Source organism: Peromyscus eremicus, chromosome 23 (genome assembly GCF_949786415.1).
Source record: "Peromyscus eremicus chromosome 23, PerEre_H2_v1, whole genome shotgun sequence".
NCBI classification, from domain to species: domain Eukaryota; kingdom Metazoa; phylum Chordata; class Mammalia; order Rodentia; family Cricetidae; genus Peromyscus; species Peromyscus eremicus.
The window spans coordinates 9,545,706-9,563,775 of record NC_081438.1 but is presented as its reverse complement, the minus strand read 5'-3'; the positions used below and the strand labels follow the sequence as shown (position 1 = coordinate 9,563,775).

The 18,070-nt window shown below is 48.7% G+C and overlaps 1 non-coding gene across 1 annotated transcript; it reads right to left on the bottom strand.

Annotated features, from left to right (window-relative positions):
• Window positions 1–11,002: 11,002 nt before the first annotated feature.
• Window positions 11,003–11,168, bottom strand: LOC131898711 (U1 spliceosomal RNA). Its single transcript, XR_009376013.1, has one exon. It is a non-coding gene; the product is annotated as a U1 spliceosomal RNA (small nuclear RNA).
• Between the last annotated feature and the right edge of the window lie 6,902 nt (window positions 11,169–18,070).

Genomic DNA, 18,070 nt, shown 5'->3' with positions numbered 1-18,070 from the left:
TCATGTCAATGGGGAAGATTGTTCATGTATCAGAGAACATTCTTACACCCAGCATGATTTCAGACAGGGACACATACTGTGAAGATGCCCTGATATTAAGACAGAGGTCGAAGTGAGATCAGTTCTAATTTCTTGTGATGAAACACCTTGAGCAAAGGCAATGGGGGAAGGGGACTATTTGGCTTACACTTCTAGGTCACGGTCCATCATTGAAGGAAGTCAGGATGGGGACTCAAGTAGGAACTTAAAGGCAGGCCCACCCACTGTTCACTCAGTATCATTTCCATCTAGGGAACTCACTTACAGCCAAAGATGTGCCGCAGTAACCATGGAGGATGCTGCACCATGGCTCCCTCAGATGTGTGTCAGCCAGCTTCCTTGAACAGCTCAGGATCACCTGCCCAGGGAATGGTGCCACCCACAGTGGCCCTCCTACTCAATAACAATCATGAGAATTGCCCACAGGCCAGCTTGATCTCGGGCAATTCCTCACTGTGTCCTAGATGGTGTCAAGTTGGCAGTTAATGCCAATGAGGACAATTGGTGAAGAAAGATGTCTACTACAAGAAGCCACTTGAGCTGAGTTCCAAAGGATACCCAAGGGAGAGGGAAGAAAGCGTCAGTGCCCGGAGGCTTGGACAAGAGGAGTGTCCCAAGAACATGAAGCACGTGCCAGTGAAGTGTGCGGGAAGAAAGGAAATGAAACGGGATGTCAGCAGAGAGCTGCCCCAGATTCATCTGTCTTCTCGCCGCTAAGTGCCATGTCTGGCAACCATCAGCCATGACGGGTGTTTGTCAAAGGTCCAAATTAATTAATGGCATCATCTCTTCTTCCTGTTTTACACAATAATTCTTAGCACTGTTGCTGTGTGTTTTGCAAAATAAGAGTAGCCTTTAAAACTCTGCAGGCTGTTCGTATCAGCCAGTTTTCTAGTACTATCACAAAACACCCTAGGTGGGGGTCCTTTATAAAGAAGAAAGGTTTATTGAATGCATTGCTGGGGGGGCGCAGGAAGTGGTGCTGGATCCTGTGAGGGATTCCTTGGAGGTGTCGCATCACGGCGGCTCTGATGTGTACAAGTGGGATACACTGTGAGAAAGAAAGCCAAAGCGAGATGGTGGCCCCACAAGGACTATGCTAGCCTCTTCTGAGGACATGCCCTCGGTGATCCAGTGATCTTTCACTTGTCTGACCTCTTAAATTTACCACTACCTCTTAACACTGAGGACCAAGCTCCCGGTACCCGAACCTTTGAGGGACACACTTGAACGACAACCGAACTATGGTCACATTCTTTTAATTTTGATAAGTGTGATCATATTCATGGTGTTAAAGTTGCTTTGGTATCTACTATGCTCCCCAGTTCTAACATTTAGAATGTTAAGAATTGCCCAGTTAACTAGCTCAAGGTGCAGTGGGGTGCCATCCATTCACTACAGAAGGCCTTTCCTTTAGGAAAGTGAGCCATGGAGGGCCAATGATTCAGACAACATCACACAGGGGAAATGACATATGCCAGGCAGGAGCCTCCTCACCCCATGGCTGAGGTTACGGCTGAGCTTGTGGCTGGGAGGATTAGCTGATCCATTTAATTCCATTTGCTCTGAGTTGCTCACGCAGGAAGGCTCCACAGTACAATGTACTCCAGTGCCCCAAATACGGAATTTGAAGCAAAACCCTGACATTTAGCTTTAGGGCAGAGCCACGATCCTCAGCTCCCCCAATTAGAAGCAGAGGTGAGGATGAATGGTCTCTAGAAGTCTGGAGACACAGCCGTTTCAAAGGGCAGCAACAGGCTGGGGCCGAAAGAGAGACGCTTCAGATCTCGTACCAGGAATGTAGAGAGCTAAATGAAAACCATTCAAAAGCTCTGGGGGTCATAAAGTGGAATTCCCTCTTGTACAGTACGCAAGAGTTATTAAGTGTGTATATGAGACCCCTGTTTTACTTCATGTACATGATTATTTTATACAGGCGAGTTTGGAAAGAATTATAGGCTGGGAGCCGGCCAGGATGCGAGATGAGCAGCTGGGGGTGGGGGGTGGGGTGGGGGCAGGAGTTGCGATGTCCTTGTCGGGAGCTCAGGCTTCCTGCAGGATGCCAAGGTGGGGTCCATCCTGGGACTAAGGATTGGGGAGAGCATGCGGGCTTGGTCTTTGTGCAAGGCTCATCTCCAAGGAGATGTCCTGGGCTTCGCAGGAGAGGGCCAGGCTTGAGAACTAAATGTGGAGAAGTTGGGAGTAAGCCCAGTAAGCTGGGCTCAGTCTGCTAATGCCTGGAGACCAGGAAGATAAGGAATTTGGACTTGGTTTTCTTGGCTTTAAGACGCGCTCGCGAGAGAGAATATGGGTCATTCTGAACACACCCAGTGATCTCAAAGGTGAGAAAGATATTGGCTCTCTGGATGAAGTCAGAGGCCAGGAGCTAGGGATAAATGGCAGCTTTGAGGGGAGACCCAAGTACAGTCAGTCTGGGATGGTCACGTCTTTCCTGAGAGTGGGCCAGGGGCGGTGGGACTTTTTCTGGTTGCATTTCTATACGGAGGCATGGCTCCATACAGAGCCACCAGAGAGCAATAACACAATACAAATAAGCAGGAACAAAAACAGGACTCCTGGCTTTGCCCCTAAGCCCATGACCCACACTTTGTTAAGTCTCCTTTTCACTAGTCCTACAACAGGGCATGCAAAATTGGTGCTCACCGAGCGACACATCTTACTATCAACGATTCAGTGAAGGGCATGGATCAGAGGACATGTAGGGTTGGAAAGGCGTGGGCCAGGCTGTCTTTGGTTGGTGGAGCAGAGGATCTCCTATCTATCTGTTGTCCCCCGTGCCCACTGTGGTGGTGACAAAAGCCTTGCATAGCTTCCCACAGCTTGCAAAGTGATTTTATACCTTGGTCAAAGTTGCTCATAGTGACCTCTCTTTTGCCCACAGACATTCTGGGGACGCCAAACTGGCTAAATGGCTATCGTCCGGAGCTCACAGCTTTCTTACTCCAAATGTATTTAAAGTCTTCATTTCGCTAAGCCACAACTTACCTAGAGGAAGGTGACACACACGTAGCTGTAGATTGTGACGTGAAATTCACTTTGCTTTATTAAGTTTAACTGAAATAGACTTTTCTTTTTAACATAAGGACTGTTTTCACCCCAGGCAGACACAATAGACACAGGCTTTAGTTGTTTTCTTGTTTCTTTTTCTTGTTTCTCCCCAACTGTTCTAGAACATTCTAGAAATTCTCCTTATCCCTATAATCTAACAGGACACACAGCCGCTTCTGTATTTCAGGTGGAGGAAGGGAGGAGGACAGGAAGAAGGCAGTTTGAGCCTTTCGTAGGTGGGTTATAACCATTGGTCAGATTGGAGTCATGTGACACTGTCTGCAAAGGAGGCTGGGTAACAGAGTCTCTCATTATCAATCTCCATGTGCCTTCGTAAGAACCAGGAGCTTCTCAGAGCCAGGCAGAGCATCTGTTGCAGACAAAGAAGCATCTACGTCTCAGTTTCCTTCCTGCTCAGACTCAAGACCGAGCCCCAGCAAGGTGTAGATTTGAACCCAGCTCTTCCATTTACTCACAGAAGAAACTCAGACAAACCCCACGGTATCTGCTGTCGGTTGTCAGCCAACGGAAATGGCCTTGGAACGCAGGCTCTATAGGATCACTGCGGAGGTGCGGTGAGAACAGCCACCACGAAGCCCGGCTTGCTGTGGTGTGTCTGCAGTCATCACTGGAAGAGTCGCTGCCTGTCCTTCCCTCCCCCACCCCTCTGGGTACCGCTCAGATATGTGTAGTTCCTGGACTGTTTCTCACAACTTGCTGCATGTAGAGGCTTCACACATGTCGATCCTGCCAGGAGCTGCTTGGAGTTTCTTCTGCTGCCTGATCTGTGTGCTCCTCACTAGCAGCCACTGCTGTGGCCCCTGTGCTTTTTTGGGAAGGCAAATGGGATGCTGGAGAGCTGACCCCAAGCCACGTAGATAATAGGGAAAATCGTGAGGCTTTGATCCCTCCATCCCTCCCTCCTTCTATTCTCCTTCCGCTTTCTTCCCATCATTCTTTCTACTCCCCTTGCGTCCATTCCCTCCTTCCCTTCCCCTTCCTATCCTTTCTTCTCTATTTTTGTTTATTTCTCTCCTTTCCTCTGTCTTTACTTTCTTTACATAACACCACAGTCCCACCCCTGCCCCCTGACATGTGCCAGGACACATGTACATCAGAGTGACCTTCCCTGCCCCTCTAAAAGGCACTGAGCACTTGGCTGGATTTTGAAGACAGAGCCTCCTCCGTGCCCTTGTTTGAGGTGGATTACACTTGCTTGAGGATAGAGCAAAGCGTTTGCAAAGTGCCAGCTCCCGGTAACAAATCGCTTGAGGACCCGGCTGTAAATCTAAAACCCCTGAACTGATCCCGAAGAGGTGGCGATGCTGGCAGTCCCGACTCACGATGTCTGATGGACTGACCCCCCCATGAGCTGGAACACAGATGTCAATCAAAGCAGGAGGGAACAGATGTGTCCAGAGAAGAATCTAGAGACTCATGCAAAGGAGGGCTGGCCCCCAGGAAGCACATCGGAAGCTTAGCATTGGTTGGGTATCCCACGTGGTTTCTGAAGGTCTCTTGGCTCCTGGATGAAGATGGGATATGAAGACAAGAGGCGTCTGCTTTAAAGGGCCCCTGAGAGTTGGGACCCTGGAAGCCTTCTTAGCTTAGGGTTGCAATGCCCCAATCCACCCTAGTCCAGCTGAAAGTGTAAGGTAGTCACGAGTGTTGTGCAAGCTGATAAAAGGCAGCTAGCACTCCATCTCAGTGTGGGGCCATGGGGACTTACGGGGTGTTTGGGAACCAGAGCAAATGTGCCTCAATTAGGGAGAGCTGTAGCTAACCCCTCACCAGTTGTCACCACGTGTAAATGTGGGACCAGTGTCGACAGAAATTTGGATTTGTCAAAAGAAACCCAAAACCTTGCACTTCACAAGCAATTTACCTTAGGAAAAATGACCAGTGAGTACAGAAGGCCCCGGCGCTTTCTGCTCCCTCTCATCTAGACGGCCACTGTGGGTGGTCCAGGATAATCTGTTACATCTCCCATCTAAATCCCCTTGGAGTAGAGACATGGCATGGGACTCTACTCTCTCTTCTCGGAAGGTGTGAGAGAGGGGCCTGGACCTCACCGTGTATACCACATGGTGACTGGGTGGCAGAGCTGGTCCCAGAACCAGTTCTGAGCTCTACCTTCCTCTCCTTCACAGTGAAGATTCGGAACGGTGCCAGGTTTCTGGAGTTGGCCAGGAAGGCAGTACCACTGAAGCTGGGATGCCAACAACCTATAGGGAAGAATCATGGAGTTGGGTCATGATTTCAGGGCTCTCTTCCATCATGGGGGGGGGGAGGGCACAGTGGAGCAGAAAGTAGCTCCCATCATGGATTCCAGGAACCAGAGAGTGGGGCTGGGGGAGGGAAGAAGGGAGAAGAGAAGAGGAGAGGGGAGGGGAGGGGAGAAGGAAGGATGCTTGCCCCATGGCTTCCCTCATATATCCTGCCTATGGTGCTGCCCACATTTAAGCCAAATACCTCTTCTCTCATTAGTCAATTATTCTTGGAAACTCCTCATAGACACCCAGAGGAATACCCGGCTGGTCTCCTAGGTACCTTCCAAGTCAATCAAATGGACAGTCAAGATTGACCATCACCATGAGTTAGACCAGTGGTTTTCAACCTGTGAGCCTCGACTCCTTTGGGGGTCGAGTTGAATGACCCTTCCACAGGGGTCATCTAAGACCATCGGAAAACACAGACATTCACAGTACGATCCATAACAGGAGCGAAATTACAGTTATGAAGTAGACACGAAAATAATGTTATGGCTGGGGCGGGGGTCACCACAACTTGAGGAACTGTATTAAAAGGTTTATTAACAGCATTAAGAAATTTGAGGATTTTGGATTTGGACTGTACTGCCATCAAATAAAAAAGGCTGGTGAGCAGAACAGCAATCTCTCATCTCTCAGTCACCGCAACAGGGAGAAGGAATTGGGTGCTGGCTCCTGACTCTTCTGGGGAACTTCTTCTATCCCTTTGACAAAGCCAGAGCCGACCTTGGTATAAGGGCTTGGAATTAGTATCGATATAATTAAAATAACCTTAATGTAATTAGAAGCGTCTAGCTACGAGCTTAATTAGATTATTTGGCTTTCATTACATACCAGATAGGACCCATGGTAGAGTATGTTAACCTAAAAATATGTCCCCATGGTGTCAGTTAAGCGTCATAGTGCCTGTCACAAGTCTTGGAGGGAGGGGGGGGTGTTCCATTTGTTGAGGACCCAGCCCTGGAGAGGGTCATCACCTCATACACTATCAATATTCACAACAGAACTAAGAGAATTCCAAGAGATTTCACATTCATTATTAAATCTGGATTGGCCTTGACCATGGGACTTCTGCTCACAGCCTATTGGGCAGGACTAGTCACATGACCTTACCCAATCACAAGGGCCCAGGAAGGGGAATACCTCTTGCTGGACTTGGGGAAGAGGATGGAGTGTATTTGACCCCAGACTCACATATCCACCCTGTGCAGTGGTCACCCGTGTGTGGTCCAGGTGGGAGACCTCCATCACGGTCTCTTCCCAGCTTCTGAAGGTAGCCACCATCCTTAGGAGTGTGTCAGGACAGTGAAGAAACATCCATACACAACTGCTAGGTGACACCTTGGTGTTCGCTGGCTGTGACTTTGGCGAAGTCCTTCCTGTTCCTATATGCAAAGCATGTGGCCCACACCACATAGCCAGAGGCCATGGCTTTTGTCACACTGGAGTATCTAGAAGTCAGAGGGGAATCAATCAGCCTGGGACTTTATGGGGAGATGGTCAGTCAGGTAAGGAAGGAACAGAAGGTTCCTTGGTGTGTTGTGCGCAGGGGGCAGGGGCTACGTGGGATTATCTCTGGTGCCCTCTGATGAGGATCCTCAGCTCTTGCAGAAGTCTCAGATCCCAAGAAGGGGGCCCAGCCTCAGCCTTGCCCCTTGGATGTTAACCCTTAATGGCCCAAGACCAATTCCTTAAGACCTTGGAATGTCTCTTTCTGGGTGGCCTAGGAGTGACTGCCACTTTAGGGACAGCAGGAGGGAAATTTCTCAGAGGTTTTCTCTCTCTCTCTCTCTCTCTCTCTCTCTCTCTCTCTCTCTCTCTCCCTCCCTCTCCCTCTCTCTCTTCTCCCTCTCTCTCCCTCCCTCCCCCCTCTCTCTTTCTTTCTTCCTTCTTTTTGAAACATTAAAGGGACTAAAGAAATTAAGGTTTGGATGATGTGAGCCAGTGCGTGTTTTTCAGTCAGAAAGACATGATGTGGATAGGGAAAGGGTGGGGGAAAAAAATCTCCAGGGACTTCTCATTAAGGCAGAAAATTGGGAACCCAGGTTCCAAAGAGCTGGATCATGACCTTGTTAATTTCACACCAATTTCCCTTCCCTGGTGACAAGGGCTCTCACTCCTGTTCACAATGGACCCTCTGCCAGGTGCAGAGATTTAAGAATTCTGCATTCAGAGCTTCCACAGCCACCCGGGCTTGCAACCCACAAGGCCAGCGGGGGGGGGGGGGGGGGGAGGGGGGGCTACCGTTAGAACCTCACTCCCTGAGCCAGCCCGGCCTTCCAGAATGAACGGGACTCCATCAACTGGCAAAACTCTGATGTCACTTGTGTGTGGACCGCAGTAGTCTGTCCTCTAGGGACGATGAGTCAAATAGGCACCCTGCTCACCAGTGACTACAAGTGACACGGCAGTGGCAGAGCCGCTGTGACTTAAGCCCCTACTGTGTGCCAGGATGGCCCTAAGGCCTGCAGAGAGATGACCTCACTCAATTCCCACAATAGCCTCGAAAGGGAAAGCCTTTTCTGAAAGGATTCTCAGAGCTGATCTCTCCAATTTGACACAGCTTGTTGGAAAGAACGGCCAGGGCCAAATGTAAAATCATGATTTTTTTTATTACTTGGACGCCTTGTATTGTCAATGCTCCAGCCCTTGACTCTGCAGCCTGTCGCCTCACACTAGAGAGGGCCCGGGACTTAACGATTTACCCTTCGGACAGTCTGTCTTCTGCAAGAAAATGGCCTGTACCCTGTCATGGAAAAATCCCCAACTGGGGCGGAGCCAGCCGAGGTTCTGAGACTTCAGGTCATCCAGAACTCCAGGGTGACAGAGCAGAGAATTATTTTAAAAATTTTTCTTCAAAAATCATTCCTCTTTGTGCGTGTGTATACACGTGCGTGCATGCACCATGGCATGAGTGCAGAGGTCAGAGGACAAGTTATGGGAGTCATCTTCTTCCACTGTGCAGGCCCCAGGGATCCAATTCAGGTCTTACCCGAATACATACATGTGTGCACACACACATGTGCACACACACATACATGACGTAAAGATAAAATAATAATAATAATAATAATAATAATAATAATAATAATAATAATAATAATAAAATGGTGCAGTATGTCACTGGTTACTTTCTGTGGCTTCTGCCCTTCTGGAAGGATACTGGATCTCTCATCCGTTGCTACGGTGACCGTCCCGAAGCATTCAGGCCAGTTGTTTTGTAGGATGCTCATCAATTTGGATTTGTCACCTAAGAGTCACGGCCTATCCTGTTGCCAGGAGCCGCACAGGTGATGCTGTGGCCTGGGTACGTAGTATCCGGAGACGCCGGCCCGCCCTGTGACCTGAGATGGGGGAGCCAGCCATGATCTGGTGGTGTCTGCCTGTCACACTCTTGTAAACGAAGCCTCTCCTGCCTCCAACCGTGTAATTAAGTATCTTGTCGGGGAGACATTTGAAACTATGAGAATGTCAGGACAGGACTTCTGACCCAGACACTGTGACTGCACAGGGTCTGTAGACATCTGCTACCCCGACGGTTTCTGGGGACCCCTGGCATTCATTCAGGACTGGCCAGGCCCTGCCCTGAGAATCTTCCTGTGCTCCTTCTCTTACTTCCACTAATTTCCCGAGGCTCCACTCTCTCCTCTTTCCCACCCAGCCTCCACCACCCAGAGGATGAGTTCTCTGCTTCTGGTTAACAGGATTCTGAGAAAGGTCGCCCCCAGTTCCATCCTTTGCCCATAGGACACAAATTGGGACTGAGGCACCCCCAAGAGCCCTCGGACTCCAGACAAAACGCCAGAGGTGTGAGCCAACGGGGAAAATCCAGGGTGTGGAACAGAAAGGGTCCGCGTGGCTTTTGGGCACAGAGTTCCGTGAGATTTAATATTCCCCTTGCAGGAGACACATCACTGTCCAATAATAAACAGCTGAGTGGATGGTGTTGATCTTTAAAGTAAATCTCATTGCTATTAGCTTATCTACCCAGCGATTAAAACTAATAAAATAATAAACTTTGTGACACAGACTCTTAGCTCAGTTAGGTCTCACCTTCCAGCTGCAGCTTGGGTCCCTCAGACTGTTGGGGTTTTCAGCAATTTCCAGCTTATCATGAATCTATCTGGAACATTCTGATGAGTCTTAGTTGCTCTGGGTTATTTCCCCCCTCCCCTACTTTTTTTTTTTTTTTTTTTATAACTTCAACCTGAGCTGAAATTCTGCAGCCTGTCAGCCCAGCAATCAGAAATGTCTCTCTCTGTCAAGTTCAAAATCAGCTGCTTTTGGCCATTGTGAGCTCACTCAAGAGAGGGGAGGGCATGGGGATGGGAGATGGGAGTTCTTTGATAAAATGCTTGCCTTGCTAGTAAGCACAAGGACTTGAATGTCCAAGACCTATGTAAGACAGCTAGACATGGTAGTGTGTGCTAACAATCCCTGTGTTGGGAATGTAGAGACTGAAGAATCCCTGGGGCTTGCTAGCTGGCCAGCCAGTGAGTTCCAGGCCATGGAGAGACCCTGCCTCAAATAAAACAAGGTAGATAGTGTCTGAAGTATAGTGGTCAAGGTTGTTCTCTAGCTTCTGTGTCACACATGCATGTGCCCCCCCATCCCGCTTGTGTACCTGCACACACACACACACACACACACATACACACACACACACACACACACACACACACACACACAAATTAAAGAACGAACTCTGAATTAACAGCCACTGGGCAGGGGCTGGGTGGTCCTTAGTGCCCACTCTGGCTTCTCTGAGCCTGCTCTTTCTGAGGGCAAATTTGAGGATGATGCAGGGGGAAAAAAAAGCCTCCACAGAGAGACTGCTCCTGCCTAGGAGTCCCCACAGGGAGCACGGAGCTGAGGGCAGGCTGTGCAGAGGCAGCGCCCACCCCCGAGCCTCTCTTAGGGTGGTGCTTTATTAAAGGTCCGTATACCATCTCTCTGCAAGCTGATGGGACACTGTGCTTTTCCACCCTGGAAGAACCCTCTCTGTGTTTGAGAAGGCACACAAAGTGGCTGTCTGTGTTGCATGCTGCATGGAAGGCAATGAGTTTTAAGCCACTGGGTACCAGTGCACGCGTGTGTGCGTGCGTGTGCGCGTGTGTGTGTGTGTGTGTGTGTGTGTGTGTGTGTGGTGGTGGTGGGGCTGTTGTTCATGCACTGAGGGCCAGTTTGCCTCCCATTTCACTCTTGGAACAAATGTTCACTCTGTGAGAGGTGGCCCTAATTGTCCCACCCCCACCTTGATTCTCATTTTATATGTGTGTGGTTGTATGCACACGTGTGTGCAGATACACGTTCTTGTGGACACTTGGAAGCCAGAGGACATCATGTGTCCTGCTCTATCGTTCTCCACCTTACTCCCAACAGACAGGGCCTCTTCCTGAACCTGAAGATAGGCTGGCAGCCGTAAGTCCCCAGGAATCCTCCTGTCTTGGCCCCTCACCGCACTGGGGTCACAAGCATGGGCAAGGCCACCTTTGACTTTTTACGTGGGAGCTGGGGATCCAAACTCAGGGCCCATGTTCGTGCAGCAGGGACCTATGCACTGAGCCACCCAGCCAGCTTTGTTTCAACTCTTTTTTTATTTTTTATTTTTATTTTTTAACTTTAAGGGGAGAGCATGAACACAGTGCCCCACTACCACAAATTGTGCAGTCAAGTTTTTCCCACATTTGGGGAAATCGCAGGGGTCAGCACATCCGGAGTACAATGCACAAACCTCGCCCTGGGAAAACCTCCTTCGTGGTCATGGCATCTCCCCTGCCAGGTCAATATTGTGACTCTTTTCTATCTACCCCACCTCTTCACGCCAGAGCCTATAATTGGATTTTTTCTTGTAACAACTGTGGATAAGGTCTCCACGTTTAACTCTTCATCTGCAAGCTGTGGTCTTTGTAGCTTCCTTCAGTGGCTCTTCTGGCTTGGGTCCTAAAAGCGTGGTAGGGGGTGTAAGGATGACGGAGACGCTGGAGGGAGATGGTCTTCAGATCTTGGCGTCTTGAACTCTATCTGTCGCCATTGGTGAGAGCAGGGTTCTGCCAGTGTTCAAAGTGTGGTGTCATGTGTCAGTAGACAGGCCGGTGACTTGACTCACAGCCAAACTCCCACAGGTCTCACACCTTCCTCCTCCTTTTAACTTGCTGGATTTGTGTATGTCTGCGCCCAAATGAGGTGAGAACTCTTACTCTCTGCAAGAAGAAAGGCGGCCCTCAAGAGAGGCTTTAGTTGGCCAGAGCCCTGGAGTGTTTTCAAAAGGACTTTTCTCCCTACCCTGCCCTCCCACCCAAGCGTAAGAGAAACATACATTTATTTTAGAAAATGTGGAAAAGCAGCCAGGGTCTCGGTCAGGGGATGTGGTTGTGTAGAAGCACAAGCCAACTCAGATTGGCTTAAGCACAATTTAATTTATTCAATGCATTGCCTGGACAGTCCTGAATTGTCAGAAAGGTTTGAAAACCAGGTTTAAAGCGAGGAAATGAATCACGGATGCCCTATAGGGGGCGGGAGAGCAGGCCGGAAGTCTCAAGCCAGGCATAGGAAGGTATGTAATCCAGGCTGGCCTTGAACTCACAATCATTGAGCCTTCACCTCCTGACTGCTGGGATGAAGGTGTGCACTGCTGTGCTCAGCTGCAGCATTTGCCAACACCATTTGCTAATTCACTAAAGATGTACAGCTTTGACAGAGGGTATCCAATTGGCTGGACTGAGGTCACATGACTTGCCTCTGGCTGTGTCTTCTGACTTCAGGCTGGAAAGATGGACACTTGGAATATCCTGGCCACGCACGTGCACCAAGCCAGGCTTAGCTGTTAGGGGTGACATACACACTACCCCAGGATGTTTGTGGTTTTTATGTCTCCATGTTCACTCTCTTGTGTAAGTCCCTTCCACGTTAGTCCAGAGCTGGTCTGTGTGACCATTATATTGTGCAGAGGCAACAATCCGTGCCTTCAGAGTTAGGTCCCCAAAGTCTTTATGTAACTTCCTTGACCTCTTGATTTACTTGCGATGGGAAAAGTGGTGGTCATGGCATGAAGATGTCCAAATAGTATGTGAAAGAGTTCATAGGGGAGACACCGAGGCTCCCCGCTAACAGCCAGTGGGAGCCTGCAGACCTCCAGCCCCGAGGCAAGCTTTTGTTTAAGACTGCAGCTCTTGCCTGCATCAAAACCACCTCATGAAGGACTCTGAGTCAGAATTACCCAGCTGACCTGCTCTTGACCCACCAAAGCAGTGAGACAAAAAAAAAAAAAAAAAAAGCACAGTTATTAGTACCTTAAGGGGTGGGTTTAAGGGGACTCAAGGGATAGCTCAGTGGTTAAGAGCACTGACTGCTCTTCCAGAGGACCTGGGTTCAATTCCCAGCACCCACATCAGGTGGCTCATGACTTCCCGTTACTCCAGCTCCAAAAGATCTGGAACCTTCTTCTGGCTTCCACAGACACCATTTTCATGTGTGTATATGCCCTCACACATACACACATGTACATGATTAAAAATAAAATAAAAAACCAAATGCTCATTTTTTTTTTAAAGAAGAGATTGAGTTTAGAACCCGGTGTCACAGAGACATGCATCTGGGGATTGAATGTGGGTGTTCATGCTCACACAGGAAGCATGGGCTGAGCCGTCTCCCCAACCTTACTACACCTTTCTTTCTTATTGAGGCATAATGAGTGCCCAGAGTCCAAAGGCAGCATCACTTCCCAGGAAGACTTCATTGTGGAAATGTCACAGATTGAGGTTCAGAGACATTAAGTCAGAGGGACGGAGATCAGCTGATGGGAGAATCTGGTTTCGAACCCGTGTCTATCTGATTCCAAAGGTGAGCACTTGGCTGTTTTGCCTGCTTACAGTGGGAACAGAGACCCCTGCATCCAGGTAGCTCTTCCTGGAGATCAAATACGATAGGACATTGGCAGAGAAAAGACTCTCAGGGAGCTACAGTGCGGTGTTCTGAAACACCCCTTGAAGCATACCAGCTCTAGCCTTATGTTTATTCAAATTTATTTGGCAAGCTCCTCCTCCTAGGCGGGGACAAGCCTAGGGACTATGAGTGAGCTGGTGCTCATTCCAAACTATTGCGCTTTTCTTCTTGGCTATCTGTCCCCTCGAAAGTACTTTCACCTCTCACAGCCTTACTCCCCCGACCTATAAATGAAGCCATTAATGACTACCAGATGGGAGAGGTTGAGTCATTTTATAAGTAGGAAAAAAAATGGGCTGATCACTCCAGATCTTGCAGGGAGAATTCCGTCAGGCAGCTGTATACAAGTCCATTCGTTCAACACATAGTTATTGAGTATCCACCATGTGCCAGCCGTGGAGCAGGGTTCTGGAAGTGCTTCAGTGAATGAGGCAAATGTATTCCTGCCCACTTGGCCCTCATGCTGAGTGAAGTTGGACTTTAAGCAAGAAATTACAACCAGAGCTAGGGTTTCCAATAAACACACACGACTGTGGCTACTGACCCTGCACTTCCCGTCTCTGTTCTGCTGATGGGAAAGCTGTGGCCTCCATTGGGGTCTCTAGAGTGCAGAGTCTGGGAGACTCTTCTTGTGTATATAGAGATCCCCGAAGAGGAGAGTGACATTTGATGATGAGTGGCAAAGAGAGAGAAGGGTCAAGAGAGGGATTGGGAGATGGCCTTGCAGGCATAAAGACCCGAGTTTGAACCCAGCACCCATGTCGAAAGCAGAGCACGGCAGCACTTGCTTATAATCTTAGCTCTGGGGAGGTAGAGGCAGGTGGGTTCCTGGAGTTTACTGGCTGGCCAGTCTAGCTCAGTCTGCAAGTTCTAGGCCAACCTCAGGGCCTGTCCTCAGTCAAGCAAACAAACAAAACCCAAGGTGGATGGTGTCTGAGGATGAATGTGGTATCTGGCTTCCATATGCACATATATACACCCACCCACCCACGAACATGCACATACATACACATGCGAGAAAGAGAGAGAGAGAGAGAGAGAGAGAGAGAGAGAGAGAGAGAGAGAGAGAGAGCAACAAAGCAGCCATATGAGCCTGCTGTTCGGCTGGCTGATTCTCATTGTATGTTTGCCCTGACTTTAGGTTTATGGGGAAATTCTGGCCTGCAGAGAAGTGGAGAGGAAGTTTCTCTCTCCTTTCTCTCCCTCCCTCCCTCTCTTTCTCCAGCAGCATGGCTGACATTCCCATCATCCCACAGAACGTTTCCCTGTTAATATGCAGTTTCTGGATGCACATATTCTGAGGGTTTCCTCTGTATGTGTTCACAGAAGGTGTGTTTATAGACCTGGAAACCAAATGGTGGAGTCCTGCTTCTGTGGTCCCTCCAGCAGCATGCACTGGGGAGGGCAGGGTGTCTGTATGGAGACCCTCAGTGATGCTTGCTGGGTGAGCTGCTGCCTGGAGTCAGTGGACCAGTCGTATGTTCTGGAAGGTGCATCCTATCAGTTGTTTACATAAGAATGAATCTGCATGTCTTTCTGTGGCACTGGGTCTGTCTGCACAGAACGTCAGGATTCATTCATGATTTGTCGCTGAGGAGGACCTGCTGGAGGGAGGACATCACTCTTGTCTTCTTCCACAACAGGTCTTTGGGCATTTAAGACACAAGGAGGTTAAGGCCAGAAGAAGCTATTGAAATAATTCTGCTTTTCCCCCTAACCTGTTTCCAGCTGTGGATGTTTCTGTCTTCTCCATGACTAGCAGTCTTGTTGCTGGTCTGATAGACATGCTTGACCCAACAGTCCCCACCTGCTGAGTAGGAAAGGGACTCTTCGAGCTACCAGTGTATCCCGTTATTTGACAGCCCGGAATCCTCCCCATTGGCTTTCCTGAGGAGACACAGCCAGCAGTGGTCACACTTGCTCTAGTTCTGGCCATGTCACTTGAGACTGAGGTATATGAAAGTTTGCTTTAATAGTTTAATAGGACGGATCCTAAAGTGAAGGGAAAATGATGTGTCTGTGTGTGGATATATGCACACGTGAGTGCAGTGCCCAAAAAGACCAGAAGAGGGCAGAGGGTCCCCCTGAGCTGGAGTTACAGGCAGCTGTAAGCCATAGGATGTGGGTGCTGGGACCAGAACCCAGGTCCTCTGTAGTGACCTTGACCTGTGTGACCTTGACCATAGAGCTGTCTCTCAGGACTGCTTTTTATAGAAAAAAGTGCATGTCCTGTATTCCTGCATGCACTATTGCTTTATTTGTTGAATAAATAGTTAAGTAAATGGGAAAAGAATATAAATGAAAGAGAAAATGATGAAAATCACTCCATAACCGCATGGGTAATGTGAATGAATGAATGAAATTTCTATGATGGAATAATGGAGACCAGAAAGTCTCTGGGATCTTCCAGGAGATAATGGTGCTCTCACCGTCTCTGCACAGTTCATAGAAGTGGGCTCTCTACACTCCCTTGTCATAACTGTCTGATCAAGAATGGCATCTAGACCATGTAGACAAATCAAAACCACTTTTCCACAAAGAGAGAGAGAGGATGAGGCAGATTCTCTCTGTCCACAGTGGGAATATCTGTGGTATTGTATTCCCCCAAATATTGTGCATGCTAATAAATTTATCTGGGGTCAGAGACAGAGCAGCCACAATATTAAACATGAGGATAGGCAGTGGTAGCACACGCCTTTAATCCTAGCATTCCAGAGGCAGAAATCCATGTGTTCAAGGATACAGCCAGGCATGGTGACACATGCCTTTAATCCCAGGGAGTGAGTCTTTAATCCCAGGGAGTGATGGCAGAAGACAGGAAGATATATATATATATCTTATATATATATATATATCTTATATATCATATATATATATATATCATATATATATATATATATATATATATATATATATATATATATATATATATATATAAGGCGTGAGGACCAGGAACTAGAAGCATTTGGCTGGTTAAGCTTTCAGGCTTTGGAGCAACACAGTTCAGCTGAGATTCATTCTGGATGAGGACTCAGAGGCTTCCAGTCTGAGGAAACAGGACCAGCTGAGGAATTGACAAGGTGAGATAGCTGTGGCTTGTTCTGTCTCTCTGATCTACCAGCATTGGCCCCAATAACTGGCCTCAGGTTTGATTTTATTAATAAGAACTTTTAAGATTCATGCTACAAATATCTCCTGTTGTTACTAGTAGGCATGGCTTCCCCTCCACAAGGGGATGAGGAAGGGAGGAGGAGATGCTCTGCTGGTGGGGGGGGGGAGGAGAAGAGGAAGAGGGGGAATGGAGAGGAAGAGAAGGAGAAGGGGGAAATGGATGAGGAGGGGGAAGAAGAGGGATGAATTGGTTTATACCGTTACTTTCCAACTTTCCAAACCATTTGCAATGATTGATTTTAATAGTCCACTGAAGGCAATCTGGACTCACCTGGGAAGAGAGTCTCAATGAGGAGACTGTCTATATTAGGTTGGCCTGTATGTAGGAAGTCTACAGGGATTTGCTTAATTGTGGTAATTGAGGTGCAAAGAAGCGCCCGTAAACACGGGCTAGCAGCTAGCAGCTGCCTCCTACTAGTTTCTGTGGGAGACTTGAGACTCATATGGGGGCACAAAGAAAGACAGAAATGAGGAAGCTTTGGGGGAGGTGAGTTGATGCTCAGGGAATGGACAAATTAGGAAATTAAGGAGGAGAAGGAAACGAGAGAGAGAGAGAGAGAGAGAGAGAGAGAGAGAGAGAGAGAGAGAGAGAGAGAGCTGACACTGTTGTGCGTGCATCCATGAATGCTCTCCGCTCTGGCTGTGGATGTGCTCCTGACTGTGGGTGTCCTGTGACCACCTACTTCAAACTGTGCCACCTTGACTCGAAACTACGAGCAAACAAAACCCTTTCTCCCTTAAGCTGCTTGTGTGTGGGGGGATTGTTGTCATAGCAACAAAAGTGAAATTAAGACACCATCCTAACACATGTGCCCAGAGAAGAGCTCCATCAAGCCTCCTGAATCAGTCCACACAAGGACAAAGCCTGGGTCTCTCAGCAGCTCGGTTCATGCCTCCACCTGCTTCTCCTTTATCTCTAGGGATGATGATGATGATGATGATGATGATGATGATGATGATGATGATAGAGGGGGAGGAGGAGGAGGAGGAGGAAGGGGACACAAAAGGAAACAGTCTGGCTCCCCTCTGCTGTGTAGGAAGCAGCCGGCTTAGCTATTCAGTGCTCAATTGGTCTTCTTGGCTTGGCTGCATGGGCTCTGAGTTGCTCCTAGGCTCAGATAGCTCGCCCAGAGCTGGCTGTGGTATTTGCATTGGCTGGGCAGTCTCAGGACCTGATCTCCTCCAGCTAGACACAAGAAGAGTTTCTTTCCCGAGAGTTCCTTGTCCCGTGGATTAGAAAGCTGTCCACCCACAGCGAACCTTGGCAGTTCGGATTAGAATCTCTGGGGTTTGTTCTGGGGACAGGCTCTATGGAGCCAGGGAAACCCAGAGATGATTCCTTCTCCACCTTTCTTCTCTCCAGAAAGGGTGGCTGGTGGTTTTGGCTGCCTTGCTGGACAAACATATTGCCTTCCACAAACCAGTTTGCGCAGCCTTGACTTGAGGCTGGCAAAGTTACTCTTGAGTAGGAATCCCAAGAGGCATTAGCTGCCTGGGTTTGTGGAGAGAGAGGACCTTGGTGAAGTGGGGTAGATGGGCAGGACAGGCAGTTAGGTGCTAACGGAGACAGTGGATCA